This window comes from Notothenia rossii, assembly GCF_949606895.1.
Source record: "Notothenia rossii genome assembly, chromosome: 6".
NCBI lineage: Eukaryota > Metazoa > Chordata > Actinopteri > Perciformes > Nototheniidae > Notothenia > Notothenia rossii.
The window spans coordinates 10,564,044-10,573,683 of NC_136909.1; the positions used below are offsets into that span (position 1 = coordinate 10,564,044).

The 9,640-nt window shown below is 38.2% G+C and overlaps 1 long non-coding RNA gene across 1 annotated transcript; it reads left to right on the forward strand.

Annotated features, from left to right (window-relative positions):
* The first annotated feature begins 16 nt into the window (after positions 1-16).
* LOC307042188 lies at positions 17-2,238 on the forward strand. Its single transcript, XR_013809037.1, has 3 exons — positions 17-251; positions 767-846; positions 1,422-2,238. It is a non-coding gene; the product is annotated as an uncharacterized lncRNA (long non-coding RNA).
* The last annotated feature ends 7,402 nt before the right edge of the window (positions 2,239-9,640 follow it).

Here is a 9,640-nt window from a genome sequence, read left to right on the forward strand (position 1 = left end):
GTCTTAAAGTTTTTGCGTAAATTAGGGCGTGGTCACATTGAGTGACGGCTCTGTCAAGTAACTGCTGCTGCTAGCTTCTTGTCTCTCTGCTAGCTGCTCCGTGAAGCTAGCTACAGGGACTCTGCCTGGTCAGTTCATCCAGGAAACACAACTTGAAGCCGGCCGTGGCTGTTTGTTCTTCATGCTTATATATCGGACTATTGTGACTCGCTCTGCGGTTAAAACAGACGATGCGTGAATGCGGTTTTGCGGTAAGTGAAATTCGAGTACTTTATTTATGTGTTAATGATTTTAATCAACGTAATGAATGTTAAGGCTTGGGTTAGCCTGTAAGCGAGGTGTAGCTACATTGGTGCTAACGATGCTAATCGTAGCCTCCAAGTTAAAATCATAGACTGTATATATAAAGGTTAAAACAAAATAGGGAAGTGTTAAGTGGGATAATACTGTGGGACAAACAGCTTCTGTTTGAGGTTGATAAAATAAGGTCATCCTTGTAACTTAGAGAGATATTTTATTATGTAGGTAACTGTACGCATCGCTAAGGTTAATTTAAATTGTCTATGCTCAAGTATGTAGACAAGCTAATGTCAAAGTAGTAGTGTATGTGAAATCAACCTCACAATAAGATGTGTGTATATTACAATTATTAATGTCATATTTCAAGATGATTACTTAGATATTACAATATGGTTGGCTCAACAGAAGAGAATCAGTTATATTGTTTGTACACATGTTACTTTACATATATATCTGTTTGTTTAAGGTGTCCAGGTGATGCAGACAGGCTGGACCAGAGAGTGAGAGACAGAACTGGACTCCTCTCAGCAGTGAACTTCAGCACAGGTACAAAGACTCTATTTTTCACACTGTACAAATAATCAAGAAAGATATTGGTTTAAATGAATGAAGTATTGACTTTAATACACTGATATACATTCCATTAAACAATACTTGATCACCTACACACCAGTGAAGTTGAGGGTTTTTTCTGTGCAAAAAGTTACATTGAGATGTTAACAAGCAATATAATTTTGTCAGCTTTGTAATTTAATGTATTGAAGGCAAAGATATTTAACACATAGTGAGAACTGCTACTATTTATCTCTGAATATTGTTCAAAAAAAGTGGTAAAAGTTATTCTTTCAGTGAGACAACAGAGCAAGCTTCTACAGTTGCACTACATTTTGATAACAGTTCAATATTATTTTGATAATTACATATATTTTAATGTTGATGAACTTCATACTTTTCATTCATAATCTGATTGTCTTTGTAGCTCACTGTTGAAATAAAAAAACAAACATTACTATTACAAAATAATTATATCTACAGCCCCTAAACACACAAACACACCGCTTTCATAAATAACACACTTGTTCTGCAATAATATGTTTTATGTTTCCTGTAATTTTTGTTAGGAAAGGACATGCCTGAAAGACACGACATTTTCTCCTTCTCTGAGGGTCAAGAAGAACATCCAAGAGGAACATTAAAAGCTGATGCTATGAGATATTAAGACCAGTACACTAAGAAACTACTTTTATTGTAAAAACAGTCAGCTGATCGAATGCACCTATTTCCACATCTACACTTCATCAGCTGATTATTTCTATTTGCCTCGCTTTATGAGCTTCACATCACTTGTGCCTTGTACCGCAAAGTTTGCAACGTCACAAATAAATGGGGCCAATCTTCAGTCAGATGTGAATGTGTAATCTAACATTTTCAGTAAGAATAATGGACAAAAGGAGTGCAAATACAAATACAATTTATTGAAATGTGAACCAAAACTTAATCAAACATGTTTTAAATAAAAAGCACATATGGACAGAAGGTGTAAACCTATTAAATGTATAAATAAACACATTTAGTCAAATAAAGTGACAGACTAGGCCTGTGCAGTTGGTATCAGCTTTGCCCAGCATGGGCTCCTCCATCAGGCCTGGTCCCCCTCGCAGAGGAAAGACCCTCAGTCCTCTCCAAACCAACAGACAGGACGTCCATCACACGGAGGTTTCTCCCTGAAGTCTCTGCAGCTTTCTGGACACCACGTTGTCTCAATCCGTCCACACTGAATATGAGAGGGGGAAAATGAAAATAACAAATGCTTTAGACAATAAGAAACAAAGTTGACTGTTGAGTTGCTCAGTTTTTTTAGATTGTCAATACTATTACTGTATAACTAATATATCAGGTTAAGAGGCACATTCAAATAAAGATTGGTCTTTAAATACACGTTGCCTTTTGAATTGTTTGTCTAAAGTCAAGGATCTAGAACTGGTACTTAGTTTTAATGATACAGTCTGGTTATTATGCTGTTTGGAGGAGGCCTCACAGGTAAGAGCACTAACTAGCTACCATCACATGTACCTTAGCTTGACTTAAATGTATTAAACGTATAATTAAGTGATATCAAAATATAAATAACTAATGTTATGCAAACATATTAATATTTGCTTGATTCCAGTGTTGAATTTAGCACAATTGCATACAAACGTTAAGGGATTTTAAGATTCTGAAGTATTTTGCTAAAAACTCAATAACTTAGATTATTATTAATAGTTTTGCTGAATAGTTTCATCTCCGCTTACCTTAGAAAACGTAAAATTCCACAGCAGTGTGCAGATGGGGAGCATGTTAGCTTAGCTTGGTAGCTTCAGTTAGCTCTGGAACTTTCAGCTCGGTGGCAGGTGGTCCCGCCTCGGCTCCGCCTCTTTGCCCTTATAGAGAGGCGAAGTCCCGCCCATCTACTTCCGACCCATGGGACCCCGGAAGAGGAAAATTATACATTGAAGTCAATGGAGAGAGAAAAGTCATCTTTCGATCCCGTTTGAATTGTGCCACGAATGACACATATGATGTTTGTCAAATTAAAAGAACATTTTGCAAGTCAAAAAAATAAAAATGTGTCGTAAAACTGTGAAGTTACACATTTTTTTGTGTGAAACCGCTCAGTGAACTGCAGGTCTCTGGTCTCGCACAATACGCGTCACCATCACAAAGATGGCCGTCACGTTAGCAGATTTCCCTGTTTCTTTCAGAATGAGGCGAAAAAGTATAAAACGAGGTGAAAATCACTACAAGTCATGTTGAGAGCTGTACATACACGAAAGGGGAGTTAGTCGGTTCTGTAAGAGCCAGCATGAGGGACCGGCTTTACAAGGTTTCAGTGAGTAATATGATTGCAATGTTTAACGTTAATGTCAGCTAGCTAACATTAGCTAACAAGGTACACTAACGTGTTTTGCTTTAGCAACTAGTTTTCTCCTTAAGAACTTCATGGTCTCTGTGTATGCTGTGGATAAAATTATTGTTCACAAGAACAAGATACACTCCCGTGTTTTGTTTTAGTTGCTCTTCAGATTGAAGCGACCAGTTTTATACCGACTATATGTGTGATCGCCTTTTTACATCTCGTTGTGTCATTTGAGTTTATTTGCTGTGTGTAGATTCAAGGATTTTGGTTATCTTGTCAATTTGTTTGGTTATCTAGGCACAGCTGTGTGTGACTCCCTCTGGTAGACTGGTATGTGTTTTCCTAATGTAGAGAGCATTGATTAATTCATAAACTACACACTGAGTCTAGATCCTGACCAAATCCTTTTTTGTTGATCAAATGTTTTTCAAAAATGTATTGTATATTATATAACAGCTGCACATCACAGACCGGAGTCTCTGCTACTGTGGACCACGAAGGAGGCGATCATCATCCCCATCCCCAAAGACCCTGCATGGCATGGAAATCTCCTCCTCCTGGAAAAATTCTACACCCAGCATATGCTGCCTTTGTTGGCCAGTAGAGAGGAGGACATTTAAATAAACATACTCTTAACACCCTCGGACTCTGCGTTGTGTTTCGTATGTGTGATGGGGTGTTATGCGGAGGGGAGGAAAACAGGACACAGCAGATTGGGATTGTGGGGGAGATGCTGAGCAGTTATTTAATTGTTGCATGAAAGTCTGACAGGAGAGGACTCTTCTCCACCTTGTTGTTCGAAAAGATCCTTATATCCGTTAGCGTAGCTCGCTTGCACCAGAAGGTAACAACAACGACCCCCGGTACCGGTACGCTGTCTCTCTCGCTCGCGCACAAAATGGCTCGTTCCACACACACAGAGCCGATCTGGAATGAAACACAGAGACCCACACGTAATTGTACTGTACTGTATCTCATATTATTTTCGAATCAATAATTTTTCAAATTATGATATATTTTTTAATAACCATTTTTCCTCCTGGTCTCTCGTCATGCCTCTGCACCCCCCACTTTGAGAAACACTGGGTTAACTATAGACAGTGGTGACCTCCAGTAACCTCTTATTTAATTCCAAAGGTCTCTGCAGATACACAGTTTAAAAGACAGAGACCTACAAGCAAACACACACTTTAACGTTTCTCCTCTTACCTGAACACAATTCAGACCGGACAAGTTCAACTGCCACCATGGTGAGTGGATTTTAGAACTCAATCTGAAATTCTGGTTACAGATGTTATTTGCAGCTGTTTTTCTGTGCTGATGGAATAAGGTAAAGCGGTAATAATGGAGGTAAAGAAATGTTATGTTTAAAAATGTTGTATTTTCTACTGAATAAAAGTGATATCATTGGTTTTGTATCATTGTGTGGCATGGACCTCAAGTTGTGGGTTATCAAAATGGGAGCAATTTACAGAATGACTCATATGAGATGAATTGTATATTCAATAAAAAATATCTTAACACACTGTACCTACCCAAAGTTTTTGCCTGATTTTTGCCAAATGCTTGCTAGGATACATATGTGGATGCTGATATCAAATGATAAATCGTTGTTCCTTTTTTCCCTTTGAAGAAATATTTGGCTCTGGCTTTGCTGTTTTGTGCTTTGGCGTCGCTATCAGATGCTTCATGTTACGCTAAGGCCGCCTTACAACCAGGTAAAAGAAGAGAAAAACACACACTCACAGAATATTTATAGTAAATACAAAACTGTTTTAAAATGTGTAAAACGTTTCCTTTCCACAAATAGGCATGACCCATTGTCAGGACGACAGTGATAATACCTGGCATCCAGTTGGATCTTCATGGAGAAACAGTAAATGTTTGGACTGTAGCTGCAATGGATGTTGCCAAGCGTAAGTACACGTGCCAAATTATTTCAGATTTTTAATTGGATAGCATTTATATTTGACTTTTTTAGTTACATATTCCACTGTTGACTGTGTCTTTGCAGGTTTTCAACCCCCACACGGTTTCCTTCAGACTGTGTGTCAGTGTTCGACTCTGCGGCTTGTGAATTCATAGTGCACAAGAGGGACGACCCGACTCAACTGTGTCCAATTTATGGCGCAGTAGGGAAGTGATACAGTGGTGTAAAAGTCTGATGTGATTTCTTAGGGGGAGGAGGGAGAGACATGCAGATGTAATCCCTCTCTGGCTTCTCAACAGAACTCACTGCCTGTTTTTGTTTGTTGTAAAGACGAACAAGAATAAAACGAATAAAAGCGAATAAAAAAACAATTTCCATATTGTCTGTTTTTGCAAATTCTAAATGTATTCTGAATTATAACCTTTACTCTGTATGTTCTAGTATTTATTTGCTTGGTTCAAACAAACACTAAGACCGGTGGCTTCTTCGAACGATGACCATCCTCCTCTAATTCGGTTTCAAAGGTCCCTGCAGACACATTATAAAAGTCAACAGCATTAAAACACAGTTTAGTTTCTAGCATCTCTCCTGAACACTATTCAAACCAGACAAGTTTGACTGGTGAGTTGATTTCAGAGTACAATTCTGTTTGTTAGCTGTTTTTGTGGGTTAAAGGTTCAAATATAGCCTAAATCATGGAGGTAAAGGTAGTTGTTATGAAATGTGAAGTTTACGAGTAAATAAAAGTGATAAATAGATATTAATGAATCATTTTATGGTATAAATGCCATGTCATTGTTGTCAAAATGACAAAAGTTTATATAAGGAATCATATCAAGTGAACGTATCATATCGATTAAACAAAGATCTACTGTGTCCAATTTATGGCGCAGTAATGTAGTGATGCAGTGGTGCGAAAGTGTGTTGTTATTTATTGGGGAGAGCACAGAGAGACATGCATTATGTAATTCCTCTCTGGCCAACAGAACCATGCCTAGAAAGTTCATGTCCTTATTGGCAGGGATGAGAAAGAGAGATTCAGATGTGAACCCTCTCTGGCTTCACACCAGAAAAACTTATTTAATTCCAAAGGTCTCTGCAGATAACAGTTTAAAAGACCTACAAGCAAACACACACTTTAACTTTCCTCCTCTTACCTGAACACAATTCAGACCGGACAAGTTCAACTGCCACCATGGTGAGTGGATTTTAGTACTCAATCTGAAATTCTGGTTACAAATGTTATGTTTACTGTTTTTCTGTGCTGATGGAATAAGTTAAAGCGGTAATAATGGAGGTAAAGCCATTTTATGTTAAAAAAAATTATATTTTCTACTTAATAAAAGTGATATCATTGTGTTTGTATCATTGTGTGGCATGGACCTCAAGTTGTGGTTTATCAAAATGGGAGCAATTTACAGAATGACTCGTATCAGATGAATTGTATATTCAACAAATAATATCTTAACACACTGTACCTACCCAAAGTTTTTGCCTGATTTTAGCCAAATGCTCGCTAGGATACATATGTGGATGCTGATATCAAATGGTAAATCGTTGTTCCTTTTTTCCCTGTGAAGAAATATTTGGCTCTGGCTTTGCTGTTTTGTGCTTTGGCGTCGCTATCAGATGCTTCATGTTACACTAAGGCCTTAAAACCAGGTAAAAGAAGAGAAAAACACACACTCACAGAATATTTATAGTAAATACAAAACTGTTTTAAAATGTGTAAAACGTTTCCTCTCCACAAATAGGTATGACCCATTGTCAGGACGACCGTGATCATACCTGGCATCAAGTTGGATCTTTATGGAGAAACAGTGAATGTTTGGACTGTAGTTGCACGGGATGTTGCTCTGGGTAAGTGAACAGATCACAACATAACAATAATGTTTTTTATTCAGTTTTCATTTATCTCTGTACTTATATTCTTCGCTTAACGGTGTCCTTGCTGTGTAATTGCAGGTACACAACCCCCACAGAGGTCCCTGAAGACTGTGTGGCAGTTTTGGACACACAGGCTTGTGAATACATAGTGCACACAAAGGGAAACTCAAATGGACTGTGCGAAGGAGTGAAGATATGGAAAATTTCTGCCGTCTAAAAATGACGAACCGCGACCCCTCGGCTCCTCTGCTGGGCCATGATGTTCGTCCCTTGATTGGCTCGAGACTACTAGAAGTTATGCTTGTTAAAGGCAGCTTAAACAAAACAACATTATATTGGAGAGCTTTTAAAGAACGAATAGTGTCATGTCACACAAACACAGAAACACAAACATTTTAGTGGCAATGGAATTGACATAGTTGTTAATAAATCCGATACAACTTCTGTATGCCATGCTGTCTTGCCTTTAGAATATCGTTTTGCATCTTATTCGACTGTGACAGAGTCTAAAATGTGCTATTTGTATTCTTGGAATAACAAATGATGGATTTGTGCACATATTCAATATTTACCAGTATTTGTTTCCTGCACAATCTCAAATGTATTGAGAAGAAAGACCACTTCCAAGAAGAACTATCAGCTTGTAAATATGAGTTTATAAAAAGCAGCATCGTGTAGGTGTAAGAGATCATCATGGAGATCATATTTATTTGTTATCTTTTTAATTCTTTTTTACATATTTGTACATATGTGCCAAATGTCCACATTTAAATCTTGTGTGTCCAGAAACAGTTTTAATTTGAACTGACTCGAACTTGTTCCTGCAGATAAAAGTCATCAGCAGGGGCGGAGCAGCAGCCAATAGGATCTCCCTAGTGATGTCACTCTAAGGGACAAATCACTGTAATCACATAAATCACACATTAAAGAAGAGTTACAGGGTGTTTGTGTGTGTCCAAGACATTATAACTTAAGCTTAACAAATATAAGATAAGATAGACCTTTACACAAGGATAATAAGGATACAAATAAGAGTAAACATGTAAGTCACAGTGTGAATACAAATATCATAAAACAAAGGTAAAATCAGCTGAATGTACAAATATACAGATATGAGTTAAGATTGTATACATATATATACGTATATGTCTCGATACTGTACGATACCAGTCACCTCTGTGGAAACATTGGTATAACTGCCTTTTTTAATTTATATATGAGTGTTGTGTGTCTTTTAAAATGGACCTACAGTAGAGTCTCTTCAAATAAAGCTGATGATGCTAGAATTGGGGATGGTCACACATGCAGAGCACACAGCACATACAGTGACGTTTGTTCCCTGCTTTTAACCCATCCTAGTACCAGGAGTCTAGTACTAGGAGCAGTGGGCAGCTATTGTACAGCGCCCGGGGAGCAATGGGGGGGAAGGGGGGTGTCTGGTGCCTTGCTCAAGGGCACCAAGACAGGGCCCAGGAGGTGGACTGGGACCTCTCCAAGTAGCAGTCCACACTCCATATTTTTGGTCTGGTCGGGGACTTGAACCGGCGACCCTACAGCTCCCAGTCCAAGTCCCTACTGACTGAGCCACTGATGATGATAGATGTATATGTGCAGGTACAAGTGAAAGTCATATGTACACAATGCAAATCTTGTTAAGATAGTATAAGTAAAGTAATACTACCTTATTAGTATAGTTTTACTATATATATACTATTTTACTATAGGGGTAGTGGTGGTCTAATGCAGTGGTTCCCAACCTTTTTCCCCAAGAGCCCCCCCCCCCCCCCCCCCCCTTGCGCGGTAACTAAAGTTTAAAAGTCTCAAAATGCTACAACTTCTGTCACAAACTGGATGAATGTGAAGTATTTTGTTAAAGGAGGATGAAAGCGTAATTAAGGAGCACTATTGGAGTGACTTTGATGGTTATTGGACTCAGGATTCATTCATTTGGATTCCAGCTGTATGAAGAAATGAAAGGACGGCGCAAGTGGAAACAATTCACAAAGGGATTAAACTGTTTAAAACACATGCTCAAAGTAAGCCGGATTTTGCTGATGTGTTTATGTGGATTCAAAAGTCGTAAATAATCTACAAAATGGACGAGACCGATCTGATCGGAGCAACTGTGACAAATAATCTGAAACCGGCATGGACAATGACTAAATGCGCTTATCCAGACAAGCCCGGTTTGGAGACTTTACGCGCAGAAGAAACATTTCTATTAAAGAAAAAATTATACATTTCTGTCTTTTTATGCCTTTAATAGCTACTAACTTGAATTTGTATTCAAATTAATTAATACATTTTTATATTTTATTGTAATGTATAGACAAGGCTTTTAGTGACAATCATGTATTGCATTACAATTATATGTAAAAAAAAGAAATAAAAAAAAAGAAATCTAAATATGATATTTGGCCTCAAATGATCTGAGGCCTGGCGCCCCCCCCCCTGCGATCTTTGGAACCACTGGTCTAATGGATAGTGAGGTGGGCTGAAGATCAGAAGGTTGTGAGTTCAAATCCCGCCAGGAACACCACCACTAGTGTGCCCTTGAGTAAGGCACTTAGCCCTTAGTTACTCCAGGGAGAATGTCCCTATAATAAGATAGTGAAGGTAGTATT